A 10,525-nucleotide genomic window follows, 5' to 3' on the forward strand; every position below is an offset into this window, starting at 1 on the left:
ACTCAATAGTGACGTGGTTGCTACCTGATATGGGAAATTGTAAGTACACGATTCTATCATCAAGTAATAAAATATCAATCCATATGCACTGTTGATTAAGCACTAGCTGAGTTTGCAAAATAAGATATCTAGACAATCAAGGTTGTTGTGGTCACAAGAAAGCTTAAGAGAACAATAGTTGAGAGAGGTTTGAGAGAGGGCTCAGAGTAGAGAAGGTTAAGGGAAGACAAGTGTTCAAAGGAAGAAGTTGAATTGGGGGGAACAATTCTAGAATGTAGGTTTCACCATAATGATTGTAAATACCTAATCTATATTTAGTTTTATATCCTTAATAGCTATTTATGTAGGTAGACTATCCATTATATCTTATGTGAACTTTTAGAACTATATTGGTGTATCAATTCCAATTCGTCGTCTACTTTCATATCGACAACGCTAAGAGATTGTTTTCCTAAGTAAACCCTGTCATGTGATCCCACAACTCCTAGTTGTCTGCTCCTACTGTATGACAACGAATTAGAATGGATCTATAATGACAACCAATTGCTCCTCGTAGCATATCTGATATGCTTTCGTAGTTGACTCTCCATATCTTGAGTTTTTGTTGGAACACCGTGGTAGTTTTGATGTCATCAACCAAGTTAAGTTAGGTCCTATTATGTTTGATCCTTATGTCTAAGTGTGCAGGAGCTTATGAACACAAGAAATCGAGCAGAAGATGCAGCTAGTGAGAAGGATGGCACGGGAAGGGAGTCGACGAGCTCGGTGTATCTGAGGGACGAGGTGCTACAGAAGAGTACATCGGTGGACGAGAAGGGCTTGCTCGACGTTCCGAGGGACGAGAAACCGGAGCAGAAGCCTGCTCGAGGCGAAGGTTGACAATTAGGTTCGGGTGAGCCCTATTTCGATTGGCCGACATCACCCAGGAGATCAGAGCAGTAGGAGAGCAAAAGAAGGATGAAGATGCTGTTGGAGGCGCCTTCAAAGGGAATTGAAGGCGCCTCTACGACGCCTCCACGCCTCGCTGTGGAAGGCGCCGTCCATGGTTGGAAGGCGCCTTCGATGAATAGTACGAAGGCGCCTTCCAACCCTATGGAAGGCTCCTTCGACCAGGCTGATGTTACCATTGCCAAGGGATAAAGCTTTATCCCTTGGCGCCTCGCTGGAGGTGCCTTCCATCTTATTAAAGGCGTCTTTTAGCTCCGGATAAGTTTTTCATGGGTTATAAAAAGACCTCTAGATCTAGGAAATAGGTAACAACTTCTGTATTAACTTCCTAGTAATTGTCTGAGCTTTTCAAAGAGTGTAAGAGGCTTCTCCTCCTTCATCAAAGGAGATATTTTTAGTGAAACTTTATAACTGCCTTGGATTAATAACCACCTAGATTGTAACCAAGTAAAAGTCGCAGTCTCTTACTTATTTCCCTTTTAAGTTGTTATTTTTTTATTGTTGTTGCTTAATTATAATTATACTACTAATCCAAGTCCAAAGAATTTAATAGGCAATTCACCCCCCCTCTCTTGCTGAACCATCTGCTCCAACAAGTGGTATCAGAGCCCAACCACCTCAAAAGGACTAACCATTGACTGAAGTACCAAATCGATAGCCGGACCGATAATCTACCTACCAAAGTTTGAGGGAGAATTTGCATTATGGAAGAAACGCATGGATGTATTTTTTGAAACTGATTTTGAAATTTTGTTAATAATTAAATATGATTTTATAGCTCTTAAAACCCCCCAAGGAGAAGAAAAAGAAGAATATCATTAGACCAAGAAGGAGTAAGCAGACTTCGTAGCGAACAGACGAGCCAAGTTTCATCTGCTTAGCGTACTTCCACCCCAGTAAGTAAATCGGATTGGAGATTACATCTCAGCAAAAGAACTTTGGGAGAAGTTCCTGGAGCTACATGAAAGAACTTCCGAAACAAAGTTTGCTAGAAGGGGCGTGCTCTGGAATCAACTGACAAACCTCCGGATGGAAGAAGGAGAGTCAATAGCACATCTACACGGAAGAATCAAGGAACTAATCATCGGATTAACAAACCTCGGAGAATTGGTAACTAATCGGGATGCACAAAGGTCTACGTTAAATGCGTTCCTAGGAACACCGGAATGAAAATCTATAGTAGGCTCCTACTATATATCCAAATATCTCGAGGTGAGTACTTCAGAAAGTCTTTTCTCCACTTTCGAATTACATGAATCTCGATATGTAAGACAAATAAAGGAACCTAGTCAGAACATTACCCTAAAGGCAAGAACAAATGATTCATACTCCGAAGAATCATTTGATGAAGTCGAAGCGACCCTAATGGTAAGAAAATTTAATAAATTTATTTGGTCTAATAAATTTAAATCACAAACGAAAAAGTATTACTGAAATAAAAGGAAGGTCCGATGTTACAACTGCAACAAAGAAGGACACATCAAGGATGAATGCCCTAAACTAAAGAAAAAGGAGAAAGTCAAGGGTAATAGATCAAAGCACAAGAACTTGAAGGCCACATGGGATGAATCATCATCCTCTGAGTCCGAGGTCGAGGCCTTCTCCGGACTAGACCTAATGGCAAACCATCAAACAAAAGATGAAACTAGTTCAAAAATGAGCATTGACGAAGGGGGAGAATCATCAAAAGAAAGCTATGATAAAGAGGGAGCATCAAAACATGAGGTAAGTGAGGTACGTGCACTATCTTCCAAGCAGTTGTTTAATTTCATTAAAGTTCTTTCCAAGGATTTGGTAAAATTAGAAAAAGAGAACACTGATTTGAAAAAACAACTAGCAAAAGTATATCCATTAGAGTTGTTTGATAAGTTAAAATTAGAAAATGATAAGTTAAAAACTCAAATCAAAATTTTAAACAATGACCATGCATGTTTGAATTTGAATAATTGTCAAAAACCAAAATTTGGAAGTATGGTAAGCTAAACTGGTATATTAGACATTACCAAGGATAAATTAGGAATATTTCTAAAAATTATATACCTCTAAAATTTTTGATTAATCAAGTAGGTAGGAACTTATATTGGATTCCAAAATCATACTTAGACTAAAATTCTCTCGATTTTAAAAGGGTTAAAATGTCATAAAGGAAATTAAATATTAATTTCTTTAAAACCTTTGTCTAAGAAAGTGATTGTTGCTCTAATATCCAAAAGACCTAATACCTCACCACATCCTGAAAGTCTATTATTGAAATAAATATTTAATTGACTAAATGTTAAAATGATTTATTATTATAATTTTTTAACAAGTTATAATTTTTTAAAATATTAGTTGAATTTTTAAAATTAACAACATATTTTTGTTAACTCTTTTATTTTGTCAAAATACAAAGTATGACTTTATGAAAATTTTTAAAAATTGTTAAACATTCTGTTTACTATTTTTAAAGCACCCCTCAAAATTAATTTCAAAATATTCTAATTTCTTCCCCTATTTTTTGATATAATAAAAGGAGGAGGAAATGTATAAGTTTAGGGGGAGATAGTGTTAGGATCCTTTGTACTCGTACGGCTAGAGAGGGGGGGTGTGAATAGCCGACCCCAAATCTTTGCTCGTTTCTTTCTACAAATTAGGTTAGCAGCGGAAATAACAAAAGAAAACGAAAACAAAACAAACCAAACCTCAACTCGTCGATGTAACGAGGTTCGGAGATGAAACTCCTACTCCTCGGCGTGTCCGTAAGGTGGACGAAGCCTATCAATCCGTCGGTGGATGAGTCCCCGGAAAACCGGCTAATACAATATACTCCTTGTGGGTGGAGAAACCTCGCCACAATATTCTTGCAACAGCAAGAAAGGAATACAACAAGAAATACAAGAAGACAAGAACAATAAATGTAAAAACACAGGTTTTCTTGCCTCCTCGCCGATTGGATTCGTTGAAGCGCAGCTCCTCAACACCTACAACAGCAGGATATCCCAATCGAGAAGCTCACGCGAAGCTTGTGAAGAAGAGCTCAACAAAGGTCAAGCACCAGCATCAGAAGAAGAGAAGAGGAAGAAGAAGTAGTGCGACTCGCTCGACCCCTTTATACCGCGAAGAAGGCAATGAAGAAACTAGCCGCTTGCGTCAACGGCTAGAACCTGATCGGCCGCACCGATCGCCTAGCGCGTGAAGCTTGCGTCACCGATCGGTCCCGGATCGATCAGGTGTCGCGATCAAAGCCCCGATCGGTCCTGACCGATCAGGAACCTCTGATCGGTCCATAGACCGATCAGCTTCCCTCACGATCGTCACTGATCGGTCTGCCGATCGATCAGGCCATGGGTGGATCGGTCAGCAGACCGATCCACGGCTTTCTTCTCGCAAGTTGCGTTGCCTCCTGATCGGTCTCCAGACCGATCAGATTATAATCAGTGAGCCACTGATCTGATTCTGATCGGTCACCAGACCGATCAGGGCAAACGCAATATCACTGGATCGGTCACCAGTCCGATCCAATTCCTAGGTTTAGAGTGCCCTCTCTAACCTAGTTCGGAGAACGAGCTACCGAGCCCTCTCCGACTCCATATGCCAAGCTTCACTCACTTGGACTTCTCAACACCAGATGTCCGATCACCCTTGATCCATCTGGATTTTCCCTTGCCCGGCTTTACTCACCAGGACTTTCCACCTGGCTTCACTCACCAGGATTTCCACACTGCCTAACATCCCAGTTAGGACTTTCCCACTACCTGGCTTCACTCACCAGGACTTTCCAACTGCCTAACATCCCAGTTAGGACTTTCCCACTGCCTGGCTTCACTCACCAGGACTTTCCCCGTGCCAAGTCTCCATACTTGGACTTTTCCAGTGCCAAGTCTCCATACTTGGACTTTTCGCGTGCCAAGCTCCCTGCTTGGACTTTTCCGTGCCAAGTCTCCATACTTGGACTTTTCCAGTGCCAAGCTCCCTACTTGGACTTTTCCGTGCCAAGTCTCCATACTTGGACTTTTCCCGAATCAGGTCAACCAGGTCAACCCTGACCTACGGTTGCACCAATAATCTCCCAAACATCTATTCTTGTCCCACATCAAGAATAGAACTCTCTCACGAGTGTCAAACATCAACATGCAACACAACTAGGTCAACCTTGACCTAAGGTTGCACCGACAATCTTCCCAAGTCAAACATCAAAATACAACTCGAGTCACGTCAACTCGAGTCGGGTCAACCAGGTCAACCTTGACCTAAGGTTGCACCAACAATCTCCCCCTTTTTGATGTTTGACAAAACCATAATCAAGTTAGGTTAAACCGATAACCTTAACTCAGGTTTTCCAATGTTTTCCTTGAACATTCTTTCCAAACTCCAATATTCTCCCTTGAACGTTTCTCCCCCAAACTTAGGTTAACCCGATAACCTAACTTGGGTTCCCCAATAATTCTCCCCCTTTTTGACACACATCAAAAAGAATTTCAATATTCTTCCTTGAACATTCCTTGACATTCTTCCCCTAGCTTAGGTTAACCCGATAACCTAACTTGGGTTCCCCAATAATTCTCCAATGACTACTCTCCCCTTTTTGACACACATCAAAAAGAAAAAGGAGGGTATCAAGGTCAAGAGTTTCTTCCTAATGAAAGTCCCATACCTTTCATTTGAAACTCTTAATTTCCCCCTTGATACTAAACTCAACAATCAACTTAGTGATAATCCCATATCACTAATCCTTAAAAGTCTTTTGGAGTAAAAACTCCCCCTAAAAGTCAACTTCCCCTTGACAATTAGGTAAAACTTCCCCTAAAGGTCAACTCCCCCTTGACCATTGCACCAACAATGTCTTAGCGAGTTTCAAACCTTTAGAAATCCACAAAACCCAACTTCCAGCTGAAATTTCAGACCAACAGTGAAAACGTGCCAGGCATACGATCGGTCCCCGCACCGATCAGATTTCGGTCCCCAGACCGATCCACCCTTCATCGATCGCATGGATCGTCACCGATCGGTCACCGGACCGATCAGAACTTCCCTGGATCGGTCCGGTGACCGATCCATACTCTGAAATCAGAGATTTCTGATTTCCCTTCCCGGAAATTCAGAAACTCCTAATAAATTCCAGAAAATTTCAAAAATCGTAAAATTTTGAGGATACATTCCTCATATCATATATTATCATGGAAAAATAGTTTTCTATGAAAATAACTTCCATTTTTTAATCTTGATACAAAGTTCAAAAACTTTGAAATATTTCAAGTTTAACTCAACTTTGTATCACAATGTTCAATGATGAATGCTATCACTAAGATGGCTTCATCAAGGTTTTACAAATCAATTTCAAAATGATTTTAAACCTTTTAATTTAGGACCATAATCTTAGGGCTAAATGTACATGACTTGTACACAAGCTTTCCCTATGATCCTCCATTTCTTGAATTAGGCTCATCTAGGTACAAGAACTATGCACCTTGATCCTAACTCATGATCCTAATATCTCACACACATCTAAAGTGTATCAAACACATCCATGTCAATTTTGATGTGAGATATGGGTTTAGGTATCTTAGACTAAGGTCTCATGCATTTTCTAAACACAAATTTGATCTCAATATCAAAATGTGTTTTTCATCCTTAAATCAATTCAATTGATTATTAATGCAAGAGATGATGACATGACATAAAATGATATCATAAATGGAAAACATGTGTCAATGTCATGATGTCATGGCATAAAGTATGAAACTTAACTAGAGCATGACATATAATAACCTAAGCATTATCATGACATTTCAAATGATCATAAATTAAATATGATGTCATGACATGGCATATGGCAAACAACCATGATAAGTTAACACAAATAAAATACCTAGATTACCTATCTAAGTATCCTTAATCACTTAGCTAACTTAAATTCTAATCCTAGATTGCCAAAAGTGCTCCAAGAAAATGTCAAAACCCAAATTGGCATTTCTTGATCTCTTGTTTGATTTATACCATTTAAAATTCTACAAGAGTAGCATTTCTAAATTAAGGCCCGGATTGCCTTGATTACCTAAGAGAATATCAAAATCCCAATTTGATATTTCTCTAGGTTTTTCCAAATTGTGTCAATTTAAAGTAAGATTAATATATTCTCACTTTGGCACACTTTACTCTTCCAAGGAGTGAATGATAAAGATTATTCCATTTCATTTTCAAAGGTTCCCAAAACCTTGAAAATGCTCCTTGAGTGTCAATTTCCTCAAAGTTGGGTTAACTACCCTTCTTATTGAGTTGACACTCTCTAACCCATCTATGGGGTAGAGAAGATGCTCCTAGGAACCCAATACCTATTTGAGCTCATTGGGTTCACTAAATATTCACTAGGGATGACTTCCTTAGCAACCTCCTAATGACCCTCTTAGGCTTTGAAGCCTTGGTCATTTGGGTCTCATCAAGGTCAACTATAGGGGTGACTCCTTGTAACCTTGGTAATGGTCTTCCTAGCCCTAGGTTTTATTCCATAATCGAATGGAACATTGTGGTAAGTGGGCTTGACCACTTGGGACTTAGGTTTGTGACCCAAACCTTTCTTGTCCTTGGGCTTTGGTTTTTGACCCTTAAACCCTAGAGATGACTTCTCCAAGTTCTTAAGAGCCTTTTCCAAAGTATCAAGTCTTGACCTCAAGACTTGATTCTCCTTCTCTAATACCTCAATTTTTGATTTGTCATTTTTCTTTGAGGTATTCCTAGGCATGTGTCTAGTTGTTTTGGGGTTTCTACCTAGGTTCTCCTTAGCCTTAGATGAGTTAATTCTAGGGTTAGCATTTCTAGAATTGTTCTTATCTAGGCTAACATGCTTGGCTCCTAAGCACATGTATTGATTCCTAAGGTTATCATGCTTGTTATTATCGACAAGTGCAATAAAATTCCTAGCATGCATTTTATTAGAGTTGCAAAAATGAACCTTAGAGGTTACCTTAGGGTTTGCCTTAGCTCCCCTATCGATGTGCTCGGTCTCTTGCCCTTGTGAGGTTGCCTCCCCTGGACAATGACTCGATAATGTCCCCTTCGCTTGCATTGGAAGCACACCACGTGCTCCTTGCCCTTGCGTGTCGGGACTCCGGCTACCTTGACCTTTGGCGCCGGTGGAGTCTTCCTAACTCTCTTTGGACATTTGCTCTTGTAATGTCCATACTCCCTACACTCAAAGCATAATATATGTAATTTATTTGAAACTAAAATGCTTGAGTTACCTAGGGATGAGGGTGGATGCGAGCTCTCTTCTTCATCCCTTCCGGAGGTAGAAGCTTCTTCTTCTTGCTCCGAACTTGAAGAAGAACTCTCCTCCTCTTCTTCCTTAGATGTTGAGTAACCCTCAACTCCTAATTCTCTATCTCCATGAAGTGAGCTACTTGATGACTCACTTATCTCCTCTTCATGACTTGAAGTGGAGTTCTTCTCATGAAGTTTGGCCAAGTTGTTCCACAACTCCTTGGCACTATTGTATCCTTCTACCCTACACAAAACATCATTAGGTAAAGAAAATTCAATGATTTTCGTTACCTCGTCATTGATTTCGGATTGTCGGATTTGCTCTTTCGTCCACTCCTTCTTCTTGATAGGTTTTCCTTCCTCATCCATCGGAGGGGAAAACCCTTCTTGTACACAAAACCAATTTAACATATTAGTCCTAAGAAAATACATCATCCTTACCTTCCAATATGTGAAGTTGTCGTGAGACTCGTAGAAGGGTTGAATCGTGACATCTTCTCCATAGAGATCCATCTCTAGCTTTGCTCCCACGGGTGTTGATCCGATGAAGAGCGGCCTCGCTCTGATACCACTTGTTAGGATCCTTTGTACTCGTACGGCTAGAGATGGGGGGTGTGAATAGCCGACCCCAAATCTTTGCTCGTTTCTTTCTACAAATTAGGTTAGCAGCGGAAATAACAAAAGGAAACGAAAACAAAACAAACCAAACCTCAACTCGTCGATGTAACGAGGTTCGGAGATGAAACTCCTACTCCTCGGCGTGTCCGTAAGGTGGACGAAGCCTATCAATCCGTCGGTGGATGAGTCCCCGGAAAATCGGCTAATACAATATACTCCTTGTGGGTGGAGAAACCTCGCCACAATATTCTTGCAACAGCAAGAAAGGAATACAACAAGAAATACAAGAAGACAAGAACAATAAATATAAAAACACAGGTTTTCTTGCCTCCTCGCCGACTGGATTCGTTGAAGCAGCAGCTCCTCAGAACACCTACAACAGCAGGATATCCCAGTCGAGAAGCTCACGCGAAGCATGTGAAGAAGAGCTCAACAAAGCTCAAGCACCAAAACAGCAGCTCTGTAGAAGAAGAGAAGAGGAAGAAGAAGTAGTGCACCCCTTTATACCGCGAAGAAGACAATGAAGAAACTAGCCGCTTGCGTCGGCAGCTAGAACCTGATCGGCCCGATCAGCCTAGCGCGTGAAGCTTGCGTCACCGATCGGTCCCGCACCGATCAGGTGTTGTGATCGAAGCCCCGATCGGTGTCGACCGATCAGAACCTCTGATCGGTCCATAGACCGATCGCCCCTTCTCGGCCTCTGTCTATGGATCGGTCCGCCGATCGATCGGCCATGGGTGGATCGGTCGGCAGACCGATCCACGGCTTTCTTCTCGCAAGTTGCGTTGCCTCCTGATCGGTCTCCAGACCATAATTTAGCACGCCCGATCGGTCACCGGACCGATCGAGGCAACGATCTCATCGGATCGGTCACCGTCCGATCCAATTCCTAGGTTTAGAGTGCCCTCTCTAACCTAGTTCGGAGAACGAGCTACCGAGCCCTCTCGACTCCATATGCCAAGCTTCACTCACTTGGACTTCTCAACACCGATGTCCGATCACCCTTGATCCATCCGGATTTTCCTTGCCCGCTTTACTCACGGGACTTTCCACCGGCTTCACTCACTGTGATTTCCACCGCCTAACATCCCAGTTAGGACTTTCCCACTGCCTGGCTTCACTCACCAGGACTTTCCAACTGCCTAACATCCCAGTTAGGACTTTCCCACTGCCTGGCTTCACTCACCAGGACTTTCCCAACTGCCTAACATCCCAGTTAGGACTTTCCCACTGCCTGGCTTCACTCACCAGGACTTTCCCCGTGCTAAGTCTCCATACTTGGACTTTTCTAGTGCCAAGTCTCCATACTTGGACTTTTCCAGTGCCAAGTCTCCATACTTGGACTTTTCGCGTGCCAAGCTCCCTGCTTGGACTTTTCCGTGCCAAGTCTCCATACTTGGACTTTTCCAGTGCCAAGCTCCCTACTTGGACTTTTCCGTGTCAAGTCTCCATACTTGGACTTTTCCCGAATCAGGTCAACCAGGTCAACCCTGACCTACGGTTGCACCAATAATCTCCCAAACATCTATTCTTGTCCCACATCAAGAATAGAACTCTCTCACGAGTGTCAAACATCAACATGCAACACAACTAGGTCAACCTTGACCTAAGGTTGCACCGACAATCTTCCCAAGTCAAACATCAAAATACAACTCGAGTCACGTCAACTCGAGTCGGGTCAACCAGGTCAACCTTGACCTAAGGTTGCACCAACAGATAGGAC

The sequence above is a fragment of the Zingiber officinale genome, chromosome 4B (genome assembly GCF_018446385.1).
Source record: "Zingiber officinale cultivar Zhangliang chromosome 4B, Zo_v1.1, whole genome shotgun sequence".
In the NCBI taxonomy this organism is placed as follows: Eukaryota; Viridiplantae; Streptophyta; class Magnoliopsida; order Zingiberales; family Zingiberaceae; genus Zingiber; species Zingiber officinale.